Genomic DNA, 23846 nt, shown 5'->3' with positions numbered 1-23846 from the left:
TTTTGGGAACTTGCCACTACCTCAAAGTGCTGACAGGTACACACACCTCAGACTCCTCTCCCCCTCTGTCCGTCCCTACAATGATGGCCTGGTGTTAGGGCCCAGGCTTAGACCATTAGTTTGTATTTCAAAAACATGCCAGTCTCCATCAGGAGAGAGAATAAATGGGACATTTTAATCACCATAGCACATATTTGATGGGGACTTTAAATAACTTACAGCAAATACTCAACCAGACACTATCACATGGGCCTGCAGGTGGGGATTTGCCCAAGTAGCACTGCTTTTCCTGGACTATGCCCTCCTCTCAGAATTCGAGGACCCAGAGATGATTAATTCACAACCCTCGAAAGCAAATGGGTTCCCCACCCAGAGATGCTGGGCCTGCCGAGCTACTATGTCTTCTGAAGAGAGATCATCATTCTGGAAGGGGATTATTATTCCAAAAAATAAAACAAATGCAACCCTTTCTCCCTTGGGAAATCAAAATTGGTAAACTTTGGATTTGCAAAGGTGGCGGGGGGCAGGGGGAGCTGCAAGCCATAAAGTCTCCCAGACCAGCTCCAGCTCCTCAGTCAGGACCAGTCACTAGAAACTTCCAGGGGCTGTAGCTGCTGCTGCCCTCTGAGAGGCTCTAAGCAGCCACTTCCTGCAGTGAGTGGCTCCCCTGGCCTGGCAGAGTTTCTGGGTGCTAATGCTGGGAGCTACTGGCAGGGCCTCTCCTACCTCCTCCAGTCCTGCTGGGGTCCCTGAGTCTGCAGTCTCTGTCACCCATGCTAAAGCAGCGCTCACACTCCCGTGTCTCTGCAGCATCCCTGGTAGGCACTGACATTTTCTTGTCAGTTTATAATAGGGAAGAGATTCTCCATTCCACCACATAGGCCCCAGCCAGACTATTTCCTTAGGGCCTCCTTCTTGTGCACTGTGGCAGGACTCAGGTGTAGACACGGCCTTGTTTACTGAGCTCTGCCTTCCCCAGGCTCCCAGGATGGGAGCACAACCCCCATCCTCCCATGCCCCACTAAGGACATAGAATGTGCGTCTAATCAGGGCCAGCCCGGTGCTGGTTATTCCAAAGTTCCCCAAGTTAAATGCTGCTGGTGCCCAGAGTGCATCAAAACCCATGATCTCCATAGCCCTGCCTTAGGAGAGACGTGCCCCCCAGAGAGCTTTAGCAGGTGGCAGTCTTCCCTGATGCTCTGGGCTATTGTGGTTTTTCTCTTTTCTTATCTTTTCTTTTCAAGAAGAAACATAAGATCATTTAAAACACACATTTTAATATTCCAGTGCCTTGCTACAACACAGAGCAACAGTTCTAAAATAACTCAGCATCTGTAATCCATAATTTATCATCCAAATTTGTTGTGTTCAATTATTCATATCCTGCAATAGTGTGTCCCCAAAGAGGCAAATGGACTCAAAAGAAATCTCACAAAATGTAGGAGATGGAAAAATAACCCAAGCACTGCCATGAAGGTATCAGGATAGGGTAGGGAAGTATGCGTTGTAATCAGGAAGAGTTTCATAGAAGACTTTTCTCCAAGATCTGACAACATTGTCATTTGCTGCCATGTTTTCTTTTGAAGAGCACGAGTGGTGGTGGTCATACATCATTTTTTTATTCCTAGCACAGATATCAGCAATGTTCTGTCTAGTCATTTGAGGGAACAGAATTCAATCAACATTTCTACAGTTGCTTATTAATCATCTGCCACCTGCCAGCCACTATGTTTGACGTAAAAATATGAGTAAGATATAGCTGTTGACACTGAGGAACCTCTACGACAAGCAGACACCAGAGGACCTGGAGAAGAATTGGATCATTCTGAGGTACCACAGGAAACTTTAGAAGGTTTTGAGAAAGAATAGTTTTTAAAAGATCCTTCTAGATACTGTTAGAGATGTTGATTATCAGGGACAAGAGTAGATAAATGGGAAAGTGTTCAGAGGCTGCTTCTGTAGTCTAGGTGAAAGCTGGAGGTGACAGAGCAGGAAGGATTGTAGAGGTGCTAATGCGGAAGCAGATGCGAGATAGAGAGCCTTGGGTAGTTGCAGCTGGTGTGCATGTGCTGAGTGAGGGAAAGAGAAGGGTCAGTGGGATTCCTGGATCTGGCCCCAAACATTTGGGTGAATGATCGTGCCATTTGCTGAGCAGGAAACAATGGGGGAGGATGAGTTTCAGGCATAAAATTAAGCCCTGCTTTTGAGGAGTTCTGTTAGATCTGCTTATTAGTCACCACGAGGAGAGGCTGAGGTGGCCATTGTGTGTACCAATGTGAGGCTCTGGAGAGAAGTCAGGGCTGGAGATAGACATTTGGAGGTGGCCGATTTATAGATGACATTTAAAGTCCTAGGAGCTGAAAGTATTAGAGAAGAGAAGAGGTCTAAGGACTGACCTCTAGACATGCCCAACAAGCACAGGAAATAAAGGGCAGGACAACTCAGCAAGCTGTCAGTTCCCTTTTAAGATTTCCTGAAAGTGCCATCCAACAACTCAACAACTGATATTTTCATCTCATATGGGGCCGCACTTAGTTAAGTACATTGCTGCTCCAAATGATCAGAAAGGAAGAGGAAGAGAATATTATTGTATAAGAACCTAACAGTCCATTCCCTTCACCAGTTCTTACTCATTTGTCAACCTGTCCCTCAGCCACATAGAGCTGCCATGCTGTAGCAGGAGAGATTGGTGTCCCAAAAGGCAAGGGAGGAAAGCATTTCAAGAATACTATCAAATCTCTCCAAAGAAAAGGCACCATGACAGGGTATATCCAGTGCCTGGCCCACTGTGGGACCCCAATGTCCAGCTGAGGAAGCAAGGAAAGAAGAAAGAAAGGAGGAAAGAAAGAAGTAGGGAAGCAAGGGAAGAGGATCTAGACAATGATTTATAATTTTTGTAGATTTTCTTGGCAAAAGAGCACAGAACCTGGAGTCAGGAGACTAGAATACATGTAGCAGCCATAGGCTCATCACTTATATAACATGATCCTCTTTTTACAGCCCAACAAACAGTATTTTTAATACCAATTCAGCAATAAGGTGGGTACTTTGACATATTATTAGTGGCTTTGTGAATGGACACACCCAACTAGAAATACTATGCATCAATATGAATCAAGAGTCCACAAAAATGCATATTTTAACCCATTTCTGAGTTTCTATTCTAACAAAATAACTCTAAATATTCTCAAAACCATCTGTACAAATATTGAAATAGCCTGGGTCCTTAATGACGTTGTAGGAGAATAAGGCATTAATTGTTTAACCACTGTAGCTCGGTGTCTATTACTAGCATCTGGACACAATTCCTAATCGAAACCAAGGCAGGGGAGTCTGGCTACTTTAGTCTGGAAGTCAGTCTTTCCTCCAGAGAGGAAAATAGGAAAATATCATGTAATAAGAAATGAAATTAGTCCTGCTGATCTTTTAGGAGAAGGTGAATAATCAGTTCTAATTTTAGTTTCCAGTGTGAAATTGATAAGGAGAGCTGTGTAGTGAGGGGATGTTGGGAAATGGATATCTTCCCTAGAATAAATGAGGCAGTAGGCACTGGTAAGAACTCTGTGGGGGTGACACCATGAAGGGAAAAGGTAGACCAATGTGTATAATATACATTCTGATTATAACTGTGCAGAGATCTGATTTTTTTTTACTTTGCAGACTTTTATAATGTTTTTTATTAAGCTATAATTTACATAAAGAAAAATTCACTTGTTTTAGTGTACAGTTGTATGAATGTTTTGACAAATGCATACAATCATGTAACCATTACCACAATCAAGATACAGCGCTATTTCCTCACCCCATAGAGTTCCTTCATACATTATGATAGTTCTTTCCTTCTGCTCCAGTCCCAGCCTCAGGCTCGCTGCTTTCTGTCCCTATACTTTTGCTTTCTCCAGAACATCATATAAATGGAATTATACAGGATATAGCCTTTTGAATCTGGCTTTTCTTAGCATAATGCACTGAGATTCATGTTATTGTATGTTTGTTTTATTTCTATATAGCATTCCATTGTATGGAGGGACTTTAGTTTATTCATCCATTCAATAGTTTTTTGGTTTTTTAAAAATATTTTATTTATTCATTCATGAGAGACAGAAAGAGAGGCAGAGACATAGGCAGAAGGAGAAGCAGGCTCCATGCAAGGAGCAGGATGTGCGACTTGATCCCAGACTCCAGGATCACTCCAGGACCCAGAGCCCAAGGCAGACGCCCAACCACTGAGCCACCCTGTGTCCCATCCATTCACCAGTTAAAACAGTTAAGTTTCCAGTTTTGGCAATAAATAAACAATAAATGTTGATATGCAAGTTTTGTATTTGGTAAGCTCATGTTTAACTATAAAACAAACTGCTAACCTGTTTTTAAAAGAGGACCATTTGGCATGGTCACCAGCAATGGATGAGAGTTCGGCTGCTCCAAATTCTCACCAACACTTAATATTGTCTTGTTGTTGTTGTTTATAGTCATTCTTAAAGCTGTGTGGTGGTATCTCATTCCATTTTAATGTTTTTTTTGTCCATTTGACTTTTTAAAAATTTTATTTAAATTCAATTTGCCAACATATAATACCCAGTGCTCATCTCATCATGTGTCCTCCTCCTCAGTGCCCGTCACCCAGTTACCCCATCACCCCATCGACCTCCCCTTCTGCAACCCTTTGTTTGTTTCCCAGAGTTACAAGTCTCTAATGGTTTGTCGTCCTCTAATTTTTTTCCACTCAGTTTCCTCCCTTCCCTTATGTTCCTTTTCACTATTTCTTATATTCATATATAATTCATATTTTCTTAATGACTAGTGGAGTTGAGCATCATTTCATGTGCTTATTTGTCATCTGTATATCTTCTTTGGTGAACTGTCTACTCAAATCTTTTCCCCATTGGGAAGGGGGGTGGGGATGCTTTCTTTCCTATTGAGTTTTGTAAGTTCTCTATATATTCTATGTAGTGTACCTTTATCAGATATAGAATTTGCAATTGTTATGGCAAGTCTGTGGTTTATCTTTTCCTTCAATATTTCTATTTTAAAAACTGAAAAGGAAAACAACACTACAGCCCAGCCCTAGTCCTGGTTCTTCAGAATGAGCTCTCAGCCATAAGAAGTTAGGCTCCTCTCTTCCCCATGGACATTCTAGGATAATATCAAGTCTTTCCTTCAAATCAATGGCACTTGGAAATAATCACGACTCTCCTACTCCCACCCTTCAAGGGAAAAGTTTTTTGGAGCTTCTGAGGCTCTACTATCCATAAGAGTTCCTTCTGCCTGGATGTCTTGGGAGCTTCCTGGTCCCCTCTGACTCCCAGACACAGGACAATCCCTGTTATCAACTTAGGGAAACACTATCTTGAATTTTCCTTAATAATTCTATGTTTTTCTTTCTTTAATTGCTGATATATGTATCCCTCTAAATACATTGTGCCACTTTTGAGCTACATATGCATGGAACACAGGCTTACCACAAGACTATGAAGGACACAATCACAGGACTCTACTGCTCCTATGTAAATAGAAGAGTATAACTAAAACACTGAAAATTCTTAGACCTATTTAAGAAGAAGTCTCTTAGGAAACCCAAAGACAATAGGAAAAAAAAAATATCAGAAGATCTTTTAGCCTCCAACACCTACAAGTACAGCAAATGGTAAACACAGCCTAATCACTAGCCAGATAAACATAAAACCTCAAACTAAAGGCCTACTGACCTCAGTTCTTTTACACAATACAACTTGTCCGACTTTCAGTGAAAAATTATAAGGCATACCAAAAGACAAATTATAGTTTGAAGAGATAGAGCAAGCATCAAAACCAGACTCAGAAAGATGATATTGGTCAAAACCTCAGATCTATATAAAGAAAGGAAGAGTGTTAAAGAAGGAATAAATGAAATAATATAAGATCTTTTATTTTTCTTATTTTTAATTGATGTAACAGATAACAGTTCATTCAAAACAATAATAGCAATAATGAACTCAATGATTAAAGCTCACAGATAACAGAAATGAATAGAGCAATATTGTAAGTGATGGAAGGGAGGAATTGGGAACACTTTTGTAAAGTATTTCACTACCTATGAAGTGGGATAGTGTTATTTGAAAAACAAGACTTGGATTAATTATAAATGTATATTGCAAACTCAAGGGTAACCACCAAAAGAGTTTGTTAAAAATAAATATAATTGATATTCTAAAAGAAGAGGAAACATGCGGAGCCACCCGGGTGGCTCAGTGGTTTAGCGCCGCCTTCAGTCCAGGGTATGGTCCTGGAGACCCAGGATCGAGTCCCGCATCAGGCTCCCTGCATGGATCCTGCTTCTCCCTCTGCCTGTCTCTGCCTCTGTGTGTGTGTGTCTCTCATGAATAAATAAATAAAATCTTTAAAAAAAAAAAGAGGAAACATGAAATCTTATATATATTCAATTAAAACCAGAGAAGGCAGGAAAAAGTAGATTGCAGAATAAGGAAGAAGAGGGGTAGGACGGATGAAAGAGGAGGAGAAGGAGGAGGAGAAGCAATGAACAAGGATAGTAAATAGAAAACAGTAACAAATATGGTATATATTAATCCAGCTATATAAATATTATTTAAAACATCCCTGGTCTGGGGATCCCTGGGTGGCTTAGTGGTTTGGTGTCTGCCTTTGGCCCAGGGTGTGATCCTGTAGTCTCAGGATCGAGTCCCACATTGGGCTCCCTGCATGGAGCCTGATTCTCCCTCTGCCTGTGTCTCTGCCTCTCTCTCTCTCATGAATAAATAAATAAAATCTTTAAAAAGCAAACAAAAAATAAATAAAAATAATAAAAAACAAACAAACAAACAAACAAAAAACACTCCTGGTCAAAATATTCCAATTAAAAGTCAGAGACTCTGAGTACATTTTCAAATATATTAAAAATATATTTCAAATATATTAAAAATATATTCTGTAGACAAAATATATTTTGTCTACAGAAACCCACTATATGTATGAAAAACATAAATTAAATGTAAAGATATGGAAAATATATACCTAATCTTTTGATATACTAATCAAAAGAAAGTGGAAGGGATGCCTGGGTGACTCAGTGGTTGAGCATCTGCTTGCAGCTCAGAGCATGATCCCCGGTCCTGGGATTAAGTCCTGCATCAGGCTCCCCATGGGGAGCCTGCTTCTCCCTCTGTCTATGTCTTTGCTTCTCTCTGTGTGTCTCTCATGAATAAATAAATAAAATCTTTTTTAAAAAGTGGGAGTAGCTTTATTAATTTCAGATTAAACAATTTTCAGAGCAAGGAAAGTTACCAGAGATAAAGAGAGTCATTACATAAAGAGGTCAATTATCCAAGAAGACAAAGTAATCCTTAATGTGTATGTGCTTAAAAAAAAGAGCATCAAAATACACAAGGCAAAAACGTATAGAAACACACAGGGAAATATATGAATCAACTATTAAAATTGACACTTTTTTATTAGCAACAGATATATTATTCAGCAGGAGGAAAATCAGTAGGATGTAATTGAACATTATCAATCATCAATTGATTTAATTGATATTTATAGAGTATTTCATCCAGCAACAGAGTACATGCTTCTCAAGCTCACATGGAACATTTACCAAAATAGCCCTTATTATGGACCCAAACACACATCCTAAAAAATATAAAAGAACATAAACCATACAAACCATTCTCTCAGATCACAATGAAGTTAAACTAGAAATCAATAACAGAAAGATAGCTGGGAAGCCCTCCAAACTTACAGGTTTACATAGTTCTAAATATATGTGGGTCAAGAGAAGCTTCAAAATATTTCAAACTAAATGAAAATGAAAATACAACTTATCAAAATTTGTGGGATGCAGCAAAAGCAGTCTTTAGAGGTAAATTTATAACATTGAATATGTATATTAGAAAAGAAAGAAAGATTTAAAATCAATAATCTACACTTCCATCATAGGAAACTAAAAAAGAAAAGAGAGCAAACTAAATCCAGAAAAAGCAGGAAAAAATAATAAAGCAGAAATCAATAAATTTGGAACAGGAAGTTAATAGAGAAAATCAACTAAACCAAAGGTTGTTTCTTTGAAAAGATCAAGAAAATTGATCTCTCCAGCTAGGTTAGCAAACAACAAGTAAAAAGTGCAAAGACACAAATTACTATCAGCAGTGAAGGGTGATCATCACTACCAATCCCACTGACATTAAAAGAATTATAAGGGAATATTATGAACAACTCTGTCCCCACAAATTTGATAACTAGGATGAAATAGACCAATTTCTTGGAAGACACAATCTGCCAAAATTCACACAAGGAGTAACAGATCATCTGAAGGACTATATCTACATAAGAAATTGAATTAATGGGCAGCCTGGGTGGCTCAACAGTTTAGCGCCACCTCCAGTCCAGGACATGATCCTCGGGACCCAGATCCCACGTCAGGCTCTCTGCATGGAGTCTGCCTCTCTCTCTCTCTGTGTCTCTCATGAATAAATAAAGAAATAAAATCTTTAAAAAAAAAAAAGAAATTGAATCAATAATTAATAACTTTCAAAACCAGAAAGTACCAGACACAAATGAGTTCATGAGTGAATTCTACCAAATCTTTAAGAAAGTAATTCTATCAATTCTCCACAATTTCTTCAAGAAAATAGGAGCAGGGAGAGTATTTCCTAACTCATACTATAAGACTAGCATTACTATTTGTCAAAACTAGACTAAGATACTATATACAAAGAAAGGAAAACTAAAACCCAATTATCTGTCATAAATGTACAAAAATTGTCAACAAAAATTTTTCAAATCAAATCCAACAATGTATAAAAAGAATTATTTATCACAATCAAATGGGATTGGGACGCCTGGGTGGCTCAGTGGTTGAGCGTCTGCCTTGGGCTCAGGGCGTGGTCCCAGAGTCCTAGGATCAAGTCCCATATCAGGGCTCCCTGCATGGAGCCTGCTTCTCCCTCTGCCTGTGTCTCTACCTCTGTGTGTGTGTGTGTGTCTCTCAAGAATAAATAAATAAAATCTTAAACAAAAAACAATCAAATAGGATTTATTCCAGGTATGTGAAGCTGGTTTAACATTCAAAAATCAACATAATCCATCCAGTACAATGTAATCTATCTAACGATAGGGTAAAAAAGAAAAATCATGGATCATATCAAGAGATCATATCAATAGAAAAATCATTTGATAATATTTAATACGTGCTTATGATTTTTAAAAACCCAGCAAAGTAGGAATACAGCAGAACTTGATAGTGTCTACCAAAAAATCTACAGCTACTATCATATGCTGAGAAACTAAATGCTTTCTAACTAAGATCTGGACTAAGTCAAGATGTTCACTCTCACTCCTGCTATTAAACATCATACTAGAAGTCCTAATTAGTGCAATAAAACAAGAAAGGAAAATAAGAGATATTCAACCTAGGAAGAAAGAAATAAACTCGTATTTTTTTTACATATTTAATGATTGTCCACACAGAAAATCCAAAAAAATAAACAACCAAAAAACAGAACTGTAGTAAGTTCCACATCATCAGATTAATTTATAAGTCAATTGTTTTCTTATCCATCAGCAAAGAACAATTAAAACTTAAAACACAGTAGCATTTAACTAACATCAAAAAAGAGACATACTTAAGCATAAGTCTAACAAGATATTATAGTACATATATGAGGAAAACTACAAAACTCTGACGAATGAAATGAAAGAATTAAAAGGGGAGATAGTCCATGTTCATGGATAATAAGACTCAATATTATCAAGATGTCATTGCTTCCCAAATTAATCTATGGATTCAAAGCAGCCCCAATCAAAATCCAAACAAATTATTTTGTATCAACAAACTGATTCTGAAGGTTATATACAAAGGGAAAAGACCCAGAATACTCAACACAATATTGAAGAACAAAATTGGAGGGCTGACCCTACTTGACTTTAAGACTTACAATAAAGCTCCTGTAACCAAGACAGTGTGCTATTGGGGAAAGAGTAGACAAATACATCAGTGGGATAGAATAGAGAGCCTGGAAATAGACCCACATAAATATAGTCAACTGATCTTTGGCAGGAGCAAAGGCATTCCAACAGAGAAATGATAGTCTTTTCTTCAAATGGTGCTGAAATAACTAGACATTTACATAGAAAAAATAAATCTAGACATAGAACTAACACCTTTTACAAAAATTAACTCTAAAATGAATCACAACCTATATGTAAAATGCAAAAGCATAAAACTTCTAGAAGATAAAATAGGAGAAAATCTGGGTCATCTTGGGTTTGGTGATGACTTTTTAGATACCATACTGAAAGCATGACTCATGAAGAAAGATTTGATAAGCTGGACTTCATTAAAATTAAAAATTACTACTCTGCAAATAAAACTGTTCAGAGAATGAACATTCAAACCACAAATTAAGAAAATCTCTGCAAAATGCACATTTGATATTCAAAATATAAACTGGTATTCAAAATATATAAAGAATTCTTCAACTCAGCAATAAGGAAACAACCCCATTTATTTATTTATTTGAAAGGTTTTATTTATTTATTTTATAAAGAGAGAGAGAGAGCACGCAAGCAGGAGGAGGGGCAGGAGGAGAAGAAGAGAGAGTATCTCAAGCAGGTGCCATGCTAAGCATGGAGCCCAATGAGGAGCTTGATCTCAGAATCCTGAGGTCATGACCTGAGCTGAAATCAAGAGTCAGATGCTTAACCCACTGAACCACCCAGTTACCCCAGTGACCCCATTTAAAAATAGGCAAAATACCTAAACAGACACCCCACCCAAGAGATATACAGCTAGCCAATCATCATGTGAGAAGATGTTCAAAATCATATGTCACTAGGAAAATGCAAATTAAAATGAGATGCCACTACATACTTATTAGAATGGCTAAAATTCAAAACTCTAAGAACACAGAAGGATGTAAATTCTCGGGGCAGCCCTGATGACTCAGCAGTTTAACGCTGCCTACAGCCCAGGGCGGGATCCTGGGAAACAGACCCTTGGAACCGTCTCCTGTGTATCTCCCTCACTGGAATGTAAGTTTTGAGTGGGCAAGAATCACCTGACCGGTTCCCCAAGGTATGGCCAGTACTCAGACCAGAGGTAAGTGGTAACAGGTGTTCACTGTACATTTGCTGAATAAATCTAAGGAGGAAGAGAGATATGAGAAAGATACCTGGTGTTAGGAAACTTAGTAGGAGGGCATCTGAACTACCAATGCGAGGACAAAGCAAAGGTTTATTAAGAAGATGGTATGTAGGGGCAGCCCCGGTGGCTCAGTGGTTTAGCGCTGCCTTCAGTCTGGGGTGTGATCCTGGAGACCCTGGATCGAGTCCCACATCGGGTTCCCTGTATGGAGCCTGCTTCTCCCTCTGCCTGTGTCTCGTGTGCCTCTGATGAATAAATACAAATCTTTTTTTTTAAAAAAAGAACCAACATTATAAAAAAAAAAAAAAAAAGATGGTACGTAGAGGATTCCCGGGTGGCTCAGTGGTTTAGCACCTGCCTTCAGCCCAGGGCGTGGTCCTGGAGACCCAGGATCGAGTCCCACATCGGGTTCCCTGCACGGAGCCTGCTTCTCCCTCTGCCTGTGTCTCTGCCTCTCTCTCTCTCCTCTCTGTGTATTCTCATGAATAAATAAATAAAATCTTAAAAAAAAAAAAAAAGGATATGAATTCTCATTCACTGCTATTGGGTTCAGCCGCCTTGGAACACAGTCTGGAGTTTCTTACAAAACTAAACATGCTCTTACCATGCAATCAAGCAGTCATGCTCCTTAGTATTTACCCAAAGGAGTTGAAAACTTATGTCCACACAAAAACCTACATGTAGATATTCATATCAGTTTTATTCATAATTGCCAAAACTTAGAAGCAACCAAGATGTCTTTCAGCAGGTGAATGGATAAACAAATTGTGGTATATGCACATAAGGGATTATTATTCATCAATAAAAAAAAAAAAAAAAAAGAAAGAGCTACTCCTTCCAGAAAGGAAGGGAGGGATCTTAAATGCGCATTGCTAAGGGAAAGAAGCCAATCTTAAAAGGCTACATATTGTATGACTCCAACTATCAGACATTCTGGAAAAGGCAAAACTCTAGAGATAGTGAAAAGGTCAGTGGCTGCCAGGAGTTTGGAGGAGAAAAAGACCGAGAGGTAGAGCACAGACCGTGTTTAAGGTAATAAAACAGGCAGCCCGGGTGACGCAGCATTTTAGCGCCGCCTTCGACCCAGGGTGTGATCCTGGAGACTTGGGATCGAGTCCCACGTCTGGCTCCCGGCATGGAGCCTGCTTCTTCCTCTGCCTGTGTGTGTGTGTGTGTGTGTGTGTGTGTGTGTGTGTGCTTCATGAATAAATAAATAAAATATTTTTTTAAAAAGGTAGTAAAAAGGATCCCCGAGTGGCTCAGCGGGTTTAGCGCCTGCCTTCGGCCAGGGGGCATGATCCTGGACTCCCAGGATCGGGTTCCAAGTCAGGCTCCCTGCATGGAGCCTGCTTCTCCCTCTGCCTGTGTCTCTGCCTCTCTCACTCTCTCTCTGTGTCTCAAATAAATAAATAAATAAATAAATAAATAAATAAATAAAATCTTTATTAAAAAAAAAAAAAGGTAGTAAAACTATTGTGTCTGACTGTAATGGCAGGTAGGTACATAGAAACCCAAAACTGAAACTGCCTTAAAAAATGAAGGCTATTAATTAAAAAAAAAATACAGAATGGCCTATTTAAACAAATGCTCTTAAAAGAGAAACCCCTCCTGGGGTGCTTGGCTGGTTCAGTCGAAGGAGCATGAAACACTCGGTCTAGTCACATGAGTTTGAGCCCCACATTGGGTGTAGATATTGCTTAAATAAATACAAACTTTAAAAGAGAGAGAGAAAGACTGAGACAGAGAGAGAGAGAGAGAGAGAAATCACTCCCTGACTGTGTTTAGCCATAAAGATCTCAAGTAGTATCTAATTCATCACCTTTGTTTTATCTATGAAAAACAGGTGTTTTTATGAATAAGTGAATTGTTTTGCCCCAAATTTCACAATTGGTTAGAGGCCAGAATCCAAGTTTTCTGGCTCTTAGCTCAATTATTTTTTTCCTGAAACATTTGAAGTTGCACATTTAATTTTTGCATTTTTTTTTATTTTTTTTTTAAGATCTACACCTGCACTTGGGATTCCAAGTTGCAAGAAACAGTGACTGAGTCCACAGGTTCAACCTCCTTTGCTTCTTTTCACTCCAAAAGCCACTGAATGCCGCCTGAACAGTGGAAGCCCTGGTCTGGACCACTCAGCCAGAGGCCCTCCCTGTACCAAGGATGCCAACATTTTCTAAATACACTGCTGTCTGTGTCTGGCACTGCAGGCCAAAGGCAGGGTCCCTGCCGACTTGTGAGCCTACATGAAATGGGACTTGTCAAACAAAAAACAGAAATAACTCCTGACATTTTCAAGGAGCTCCCAAGATGAATTCAGAGAAGTCACGGAGAGGGTCCTGGACCAGGGCAGAGAACACTCCATTTCTAATCTTGGCTCAGCCACTGTCTAGCTGCTTTGGGGTTTGACGTCAGGATATAATTGAAGGATTCCATATGTGCTCACCAAAGAGCCACGTTCCTCTCTCCAGGAAGTCATCTTCTTCAACCAATGTACCTGGACATGAAGCAGAGAGGTATCAGTAGGAAAGTGAGACCTGGGCATGTTGCCCTCCATTTCAGTTTGAAGATTTGTTCAAATATTAATTCTGCTGTTTTCTAAGTATTTCTAGAGATCGGGGAATATACATTCTGAGTCTATGGGAAGTTCTAAATAGTTCTCAGACATGTATAATCTAGATTAAAGATCCTTGGTAATCACCCACAGTGCTAGTCAAGAAGCAGGTTGTTGAAGGTTGGACTCCTCAGCGAGCAGACGCTGAGTGGGAGTTCAGCATGTGGGATGTGTTTGAAGGAGTGCCCCTGGTATCAGCACTATGGCTGAGAGGGGAGGAAGCAGGGGTGGGCAGAGGGAACATCAGACTGGGATTTGAGCCCAACAACAGACTCAGCCAACCACACAGGGAACCCTAGAGCTAAAGTGACCCCTCAGATCTGTCCCACACTCTATATCCCCAAAACTCATCGGTCACTGTACGTGAGCTGCCCTGGGAAGGAGTAGGATTTGGGGTGCAGGGTCTCTGTAGCTGAGGCTGACAGGTGAAGGTGGCTTCCACCATAACCCCAGCATCTGGAGGACAGATCCATCATGGAAGGGGGCTGGGCGCACATCTTACTGCCCACCACCCTGGCACTCAGTCAATATATGCTGAAGGAATGATGATTGCTTTGAAAATCCCATTATTTTAACTAGAATTTCTATTTTCCAAAATAATTTAAAAACTTAGTCTCCGTCTAAAACAGAAGTCCTTCCCAAACCTGAGATTTCTCTAGCCCTCCTTAACAGGGCCTATCAGCGTTTATAAAATCTCCCAACAAGATCCATACTTCGCTCTGTGTGTGCTTTTTGCCTAGAGTCCAGTGAGCCAACCCATTACATCCACTGTGTTACGAAACCTGCTGCTAAAGTTAAACATTCTCTCTGCCTTTGACTTATTTGCCATAAAAACTGTTCCCCAGTGGTCATTTGGCAACATCTAGTTGATCCCTAGGTCTTTTTTTAAAGACTTGTTTGTTTGTTTGAGAGTGTATGTGCACAAGCAGGTGGAGGAGCAGAAGAGGGAGCAAGGGAGAAGGACAAGCAGACTCCCCACTGAGCTAGAGCCCAACGGGACTGGGGGGCTCGATCCCAGAATCCTGAGAACATGGTCTGGGGGGCTCGATCCCAGAATCCTGAGAACATGACCTGAGCTGAAGCCACACGCTTACCCAACTGAGCTGAGCCACCCAGGCACACCTGATCTCTGGGTCTTACTTGCTTGGTCTCCAAGCCAAAACCACTGTCAAGTCCATGCCCTGGGTTCCCATGGGGACTCCAAAAGAGGAAGAAGCTGGAACCCAGCATCTGCAGTCAGAAACAGTTGGTCCCCAGGCCCCTATACCTCCATTCCTCTCCTGGCTGGTGATTCAGGACTGTAGGGGATCAGGGGAGCTCTGTGAAAGATTCTGAATGTTTGCACAAATAAAGTGGCTTTTGAATGGGTTTGGGGCTTATAGACCTAGCAATGGGGCTGGGGCATTCCAAGCAGAGGCAGAGCAGGAGCAAAGTTGGGAGAAGAGAAAATACAGGACGGGTTAGTCGTGCCTAAGCCATCCAGCTTAGTCAAGGTATGCGTAGGGTGGGGAATTATAGAGAGAGGATTTCGAGTGCCATACTGAGAACATTTATTCTGGAGGCGATAGCACACATATGCCAGATAGCTGACCAGAGTAAAGAGTGCCCCTTTGTCATGCACCCCACAAATGACACCCAGAGAGCTCTTGGCAATGAACCCCAAAGATAGCAAAAGTGAGGAGTCCCTCTGTTAAAATGAGGGCAAAGGATCAACAACAAAGGACAAGCAGATGTATTTTCTTTCTTTCTTTCTCTCTCTCTTTTCTTTTCTTTTCTTTTCTTTTCTTTTTTTTTTTTTTTTTTTTTGCAGGTGTATTTTCTAAGCAGAATTATCAGTAGCAGAATAGATCAATACAAAGCCACAAAGCCAGCTCTGAAGTCTAGACAAGCCTCTCCTTCTGCTGGCCTCTATTTATATCTCTACCCCAGGAGGACTGTCTACTCTCTAATACCTCTGTGATGACATGAGCCATCCGCTTTGGGACTCCATCCAAAAAGCCTGTGGCAGTGTGGATCCGCCCCAGCCAACTAGGGCCGCTGCCACCAAGACCTCTTCCCCAGGGCAAACCCATCACATACGTGCTACATGGCAGCTTTTCCGGAACGGTCTCTGATCATCTTTTCCGTAGCTGGAAAGCATAGTACCAAGCTGCCCTCTAAACTGCACAGGGAGCGCTGCTTATTCCTGTGAATTTATTCAGAGTCTCACCTTAGGATGCTTTGCTCCCATTTCTATCCATGATTTGGAGAGCTAATGCCTGACAGCTCTTTTCCCCACTCCCCTCTGCGCAGGAGCCAGCCAAGAGCCAAGAGCCAGCCACCGCCCGGGAACCTGCCCTGTGCTTTCTGCCTCCTGCCTTTGCTTGCTCCTCCTGCCTTCGCACTGGCCCATTCTTCATGTCCTCCATCCTGCTCTCCTCCAACCCAGCGGCACGCTAGCAACTCGGAGCACATGTCTGGCCTTTGCAGAGACCTGCCTGGAGCCTGATCCTTAGCACAGCCAGCTGGACCTGGGGAAGGATCAGGGTGGAAGCCCAGCTCTCTCATATTGGCCCGGAGGAGGTGGGACCACAGTGGATTCAGAGCACCTGGATGCCCCAAGTTGCTAACCATCCATATCCTGCTCACAGGTAGGGAGAGCCAGGTGTTTGGAAGGCCTAAGGCTAATATAATTTGAGAGTCTACGTCAAGAAAAAGAATACACAAAGATCACAAACCCATATGACTGCACGCACACACTGCTAGGCTCCCTCCGTGGCCAGTGAGGCATCGGAAGCTCTGGCTGTGCTAGCTTCACAGCCAAGTCACCTCTCCTGTGGTGCCGGGCTCCCACCAGTGCGGTGGCGGTAGCAGAGGTCCAGGCAAGGGAGGAGCAGAGTCAGTCTCCATCATTGCACCCAGAGCCTATTCACTCGTTTGTTCATTTGCTCCCTTGCACCCCACAAAGCCAGGTGGTGCCTCTCTCCCATACTGTTGCTTCCTGCCAGGCATCCTGCACACACAGTGCCTGCAGTGAAGTAGACCCCAGTGTGTGCCCTCAATGCAGCTTATACCACTTGGCACTTGAAGCCTGGCCTGGATTTCTGCCCCAACTCATCCCCGACCAGATGCAAGCTCAGCCATACCTGGTACCCTCCTAATTTACCCATGCTGTCATCTCCCTGCCTGGAATGCCCCCCGTGCCCACTGGCAAACTCTTTCAAGACTGAGGCCAAACCCTATTCTAGAAGGCTTTCTCTGCCCTGCGAGGGTGGTTCCCACCCTGACTTCTGTGTGTCCTTTGCATGCCCATTATCCTGCCTCCTGGGTGCATCCAAAAGCCCCTTGTTGAGGCGCCTGGGTGGGTTGGTCAATTAAGTGGCTGCCTTGGGCTCAGGTCATGATCCCAGGGTCTTGGGATAGAGCTGGGGCCCATGTCAGGCTCCCTGCTCAGTGGAGAGTCTGCTTCTCTCTCTCCCCTACCCCCCCCCCCACTCGAACTCTCTCTCTTTCTTTCTTTCTCTCGCTGCTCTCTCTCTCTTAAATCAATAAAATCTATTTTTTAAAAGCCCCTTGTTGGGACACCTATGTGGCTCAGCAGTTGAGCGTCTGCCTTTGGTTCAGGGCATGATCCCGGGTTCCCAGGATTGAGTCCCACATTGGGCTCCTTGCATGGAGTCGGCTTCTCCTCCCTCTCTGCCTGTGTGTCTCTGCCTCTCTTTCTGTGTCTCTCATGAATAAATAAATAAATGTGTCTCTGCCTCTCTTTCTGTGTCTCTCATGAATAAATAAATAATCTTTTAAAAAATAAAAATCCCCTTGTTGAGGAATGCCTGTGTTACTCAGTGGTTGAGCATCTGCCTTGGGCTCAGGGCATGACCTCAGATTCCCGGGATAGAGTCCCGCATCGGGCTCCCTGAAGGAAGACTGCTTCTCCCTCTGCCTATGCCTCTGCCTCTCTTTCTGTGTCTCTCATGAATAAATAAATAAATAATCTGTAAAAAAAAAATAAAAAGCCCCTTGTTGAGCATGTACTATGTCAGACACTTCTAGGGCTTTGTACAACATCCCACACATACTGGAATTGAATGGGTCTAGGGCTCTTGATACATTACCTATCAGAACTGGTTTGGCTTTGGGGTGGGACTGAGGGGCGGCAGAGAACTGGGGAGGGCAGAGCCAGGACAGTGGGTGGAAACCAACATATTCTTGGCACTTCTCACTGCTTCATATGTTCTGTCCTTCATATGATGGGTTCCTATGGAGCGTGAGCTCCTTACCGGCACTGACCATTTCTCATAACTCATTGTATATACTCTTTTAATAAACAGCACAGGCCTTGTGCACAACGGTCAGTAAATAAATATCTGTGGCATGTCAGTTGTCGTGATTCAAAAGTGGGAGGCATCATATTGAGAATTCACCTCGCCCATCGCCTCACCTTCCAGCAGCCACACAAAGATGATTCACAACAGCCTTCAACAAAGACGCCCTGTCATTCATCAGAGCTCCATCTCCCCACACGATATTCACCCACAGACCTTCCTGAATGAATGATCAATGCAGCCCAGCATGCTGCAACCTTCTGTTTCTAAATCAAGCATCCGGCCTCATGTTCTAACTCACCGATAACTGTGGAACAGGTAACCCTTGAAACATATGCCACTCCAACCATTCAACCCATGAACGGCAAGCACAAAATAAAAGTACCTGGAATTGAATATTAAAGGAAATGTACATGCATTTTATAAAATGTGCTTTCAGAGAGATTATGCTTTTAAATTAAAACAAAATACTGGGGTGAGTTTCAGTATGGGTTTCATTGCTAATTATGAACTTCACATCTGGCAGGTTGATGAACTACTGCTCAGTTAACTTGGTAACAAAACACTACATACCATCTTCTTTTTTTTCTTTTTTAAGGTTTTATTTATTTTTTCACGAGAGACACAGAGGGGGGGCGGGCAGAGACACAGACACAGAAGCAGGCTCCATGCAGGGAGCCCGATGTGGGACTCGATTCCGGGTCTCCAGGACCATGTCCTGGGCCAAGGCAGGTGCTAAACCGCTGAGCCACCCGGGAATCCCCTATGTACCATCGTCTTTTTTTTTTTTTTTTAATAATGTTGGTTCTTTTTTTTTTTTAAGATTTTTATTTATTCATGAGAGGCACAGAGAGAGAGAGAGAGAGAGAGAGAGAGGCAGAGAGAGGCAGAGACACAGGCAGAGGGAGAAGCAGGCTCCATGCAGGGAGCCCGATGTGGGACTCGATCCAGGGTCTCCAGGATCACACCCCGGACTGAAGGCAGCGCTAAACCACTGAGCCACCGGGGCTGCCCCTACATACCATCTTCTTAATAAACCTTTGCTTTGTCCTCGCATTGGTAGTTCAGATGCCCTCCTGCTAAGTTTCCTAACACCAGGTATCTTTCTCATATCTCTCTTCCTCCTTAGATTTATTCAGCAAATGTACAGTGAACACCTGTTACCACTTACCTCTGGTCTGAGTACTGGCCATACCTTGGGGAACCGGTCAGGTGATTCTTGCCCACTCAAAACTTACATTCCAGTGAGGGAGATACACAGGAGACAGTTCCAAGGGTCTGTTTCCTCTGCCCCAAGGGACTACAAGCTCCTTGAGTGTGGGAAACACTTCTGCAGAAGCCAAAAAGGACCAAATAATAGAAAAGTTTTTGAAAGTTTGGCTCCTACCATACAGGGAGCTTTCCTGGTGAAATTTGCAAGTTCCAAAGGGTAAGGAGATCTTGTGCCCACATCACATTACTCATCCCAGGACTCAAACTTCACAGGCACCAGACAGCCGGAGCTGTTCCAGCACTTGAGCGGCTCTCCTTGCTCTAAGACGGGAACATCAAAGGCTGAGATAAGAGGTCATAGAGCATGGAGTTCTGGAATGTAAAATTAATTTGGTTCCTTGACCTATTCTTATCTAAAATCTTCCTGTGATTTACATCAAGATAATGAAGGCTCCGGGTGAATATCAATGAGCTTAAACCTGCTGAAGGCTGGTTACCTTCTCTCTTAGACACCTAGAATAAGATGGGCCCTCCGTCCACTCCCCTCCCATCGTTGTCAATTTCCACTCTTTAAGTTATTCACCAATAATGGAGCTGGTCTCAGCTTTGTGCAAGTGTGGCAGAGTGACCCCAAGATGGATGACAACTACAACCCCATGATTAAGATGGGAGGCCAAATGCCACCGTGAGATCAGGCTTTGCATCCTAAATATTTGCCCTTTTATACTTTGTTGGGGGTCCTTTCAGCCCCTAGCCCCTTCTCTCCAGAGAAGGAAGAAGACAGACTTTGGGCAATTTCTGCTGACCAGGGCCCCTTGGGAGCAATGAAAAGCCTGTTGAGTCCCCTCTGAGAATCTTCAAGCCCTTCCTGTCTATGGGAATCATAGAGCACTCACCATCACCACAGACCCTACCAGATTGTCCTTGGCATACGTTGTTCAAAAAACTCTCAGAGGTTTTATCCATGGACCCCACCCCCATCCCAGGCAACCGCTGGTGGTGAGGTCATCAGAACCTGAATTCTCTATTCCCCAGTTTATATATTGGGGTAGGGCGGGAAGGGAATTTCTTGTTTTGTGACATTTTAATGGAAAGTTTAGCATCCTTGAGCATCATGAAAGTGGTAGGAGTGAGCTGCTAAGTCTGTTTAAGTATTCTATCACAGAAAAGGGTTCCATAAGTGCTTCACCTTGTGATCACCTAGGGGGATAGTAATTAAGAGTTATTTAACCTTCTGAATTTCTCAGGGCTGTCTTCCATTTCCTATAAACTTTGAGCAACTGTTCCTGAAGACAGGCTCCTCAGTAGCAACTCTAGTTTTTCAAATGTCTTCCTTTTTAGCCAACCAAAACCCTTGAGGCCTCAGGACAGTGTGATGTATGTTTTCATACACGTAAAGTATTTTCTCTTGTCTCAACTGGCATTGAGTTTGGGGGCCTCAGACTTCTTTGGGGGTCTTAGGTTTCCCCTCTTGGACAGCATAAAATGTGAGCCCTCTTCCATTCAGGTCTTCCTCCAGAAACTACCAGAGTGAAATCCCTGCACAGAAGCAGAATGCCCCATCAAGACTTTGCAGTGCCCACCTCCCTAACCTAAGGAAACCCTTAGTTGCCTCAGTTGGCTAAGTAGGGCTACCTCCTCACTTCGGGATCTTGAGAAGATTAACTGAGGTAATGCAAGTGAAGCTCTTAGCCAGTCTGACATAAGTTTTCACTAAATGTTCACTATTATTGCTGTTATTGTTATTATTTGCTTATAATTGGTGTTGGCTAGGGACATGCCACCCATTTAGGTTTGTTTCTGTTAAGCAAGGGAAGCTAACAAAGGTTACTAAGGTGCTCAGTATTCCCTGAAGAATATTCTTTTTTTTAAAGATTTTTTATTTATTTATTCATGAGAGACACAGAGAGAGAGAGAGGCAGAGGGAGAAGCAGGCTCCATGCAGGGAACCTGACGTGGGACTCAATCCCGGGTCCCCAGGAACACGTCCTGGGCCAAAGGTGGTGCTAAACCACTGAGCCACCCAGGGATTCCCCTGAAGAATATTCTCGACTGCAACTTAGGAAATAGCACTATTTGTACTTTATAAATGGATGGTGTCTACTTTCTTGGCTACTTTTCCATGCATCCTTTTTTTTTTTTTTTTAGGTTGTTTATTTTATTTCCCCTTTTACATTCTAGAAGAGTTAGATGTACAAAATATATTTTTGAAGCTCACATATTTAAAGAAAATCCATCATAACAAGGCATCCGTTTTCCTATTATTAATACAGATGTTAATAAATAATGAAATAGCGCTTGGCACTTATGTAACTGTGCTTTCCATCTTCAGAAGGATTTGCAAACATTAGCTAGCTCTTGCAAGCATTGCTTCTATGAAGTAGGAAAGCATTACCTCTCCTCCATTTGTCAAAATATCACAAACACCCAGTAAGTGAACCCCATGTTTTCTTAGTGTCCTCTTCTGTTGTTATTTATTTTTAACAAGCAAGAGAGAGAATTACATCTTGGCTTTGCATACACTCAATTTTCAAAATTTGATTATTTTTAACCATTGTGTCTCCCTACTCAGGGCAACATGAGCTAACACTGAGTTGGAAAGTCCTGACTCAAGCAGTTTTGCCCCTTTGTGAGATGAGGGGGTAGGCATGCTTTGTTCTGTTTGTTTTCACACGAAAGGAACCAGTCAAAACTCGAAACCAGAGCTGCCTAATAGAACTTTCCGGACTCTGGAATGGTCTTGAGGCCGACAGCTACCAGTCACCTGTGGCTACCTGAGCACTTGAAATGTGGCTAGTGTGATTAAAGTACTGATTTTTTAACTTAGATTAATATGAATTACTTTGAATTTATTTTTTTAAGGATTTTATTTATTCATGAGAGACAGAGAGAGACAGAGACATAGGCAGAGGGAGAAGTAGGCCCCATGCAGAGAGCCCGACATGGGACTCCATCCCAGGTCCCCAGGATCACACCCTGGGCCGAAGGTGGCACTTAAGCCTCTGAGCCAACCAGGCTGCCCTGAATTTAGATTGAAATAGCTGCACATGGCCAGTGGCTACCATAATGGTCAGCACACCTTGACATCTCTGGAAGAAGTCACCTCTACATGGAAGAGGAACTGTAGCTACAAGGAAAATATTTGTATATCCCTATTTCAAAACTTGTCTTTTAAAGTGAGCTCTTAGATCTTTAAAATAGACAGATCTGGCCACTCTGAATAGTCTCTGGAAAAGCCAGGCTTGGAACTACTGGAACCCTGGCAGGGCAATTCGTGCGCAATCTTTAATGCTTTGTGCAAAGTAACCTCTGCATCAAGGCTGTGTCCAAGTGAAGGGAGTATATTTATTGACAAGCAGGCTGCCTCAGGTTCATAAGGAAACCCTCTGTGAATGTTGCCTTTCTTCACCAGGCTCTTCTATAACCAAGTTGTTTTTTAAAGTATAGAATGTGGCTGTAATTTAATAGCTTTTCTGACAGAAGTGCCTGCCAGTGCCAACTACTGATTTTCTGGTCGCTATCAATTTATTGTTAAGCTATCTGTGTAAATGCAAAATACAGATGACGGCTCAGTCAAAAGGAATCTAGAAAGGGCAGGTGTTGGGCTGGAGAAGTGGGTCAGGTAGAAACAAAACAAAACAAAATCACTGTCCCATTTGAAAAGGAAACAATCAAGCAATTTTGACCACTGCCAGAACACATGTCCAGAAACACTTGTACTAGAAACCAAGTACCATGGAACAGACAATAGGAACCTTCAGGGAAAAAAAAGAAAGAAAAAGAAAAGAAAAAGAAAAGAAAAAAAGAAAAGAAAAGAAAAGAAAGAAGAAAAGAAAAGAAAGAAAAGAAAAGAAAAGAAAAGAAAAGAAAAGAAAAGAAAAGAAAAGAAAAGAAAAGAAAAGAAAAGAAAAGAAAAGGTTTTTGAAGGAGTTAATAGTTTTGACCCAAAACACCTGGGAAGCCTTGCAAAGTTGGGCTGGGCTGGGCTGGATAGTTCAGGAACCACGAATGAGATGAGGCACCCTGTGTAAATATGCATGCTAATATTTTCTCTTTAAATTTTTTTTTAAGAGAACTGGGGAGGAGCAGAAGGAGAAGGAAAGAGAGACTCTTAAGCAGGCTCCACGCTCTGCACAGAGCCTGACACTTGGCTCCATCTCACGACCCTGAGACCATGACCTGAGCTAAAATCAAGATGAGATGCTTAACTGACTGAACCATGCAGGCACCCCTAATATTTTCTCTTTAAAACAGAATACAGGAGCAAGCAGTCATCAATAACAATTAAAGCTGAGATTAAAAAGTACTTGATTTACATTAAGGTATGTGAATTTATAACTCGTTCCATATTGTCATCTTTTAAAACATGCTAAGAGTTAGCAGTTCTTCTCTGCACATTCATTGAATATAGTGGTTATCTATCACCATATAATAAATCACTCTAGAGGCTAAGACAACAAATACCATTTATTATCTCTCCTGCTTCTGAAAGCAGGGATTCAGGAGTGGCTCATTTGGATGGTTCTGGCTCAAGACTTTCCGTGAGGTTGCAGTGAATTGCCAGCTGGGGCCACAGTTA

The sequence above is a fragment of the Canis lupus genome, chromosome 4 (assembly GCF_003254725.2).
Source record: "Canis lupus dingo isolate Sandy chromosome 4, ASM325472v2, whole genome shotgun sequence".
Taxonomy (NCBI): Eukaryota; Metazoa; Chordata; class Mammalia; order Carnivora; family Canidae; genus Canis; species Canis lupus.
The sequence above is the reverse complement of the archived record's forward strand: the minus strand, read 5'-3'. Positions refer to the sequence as shown.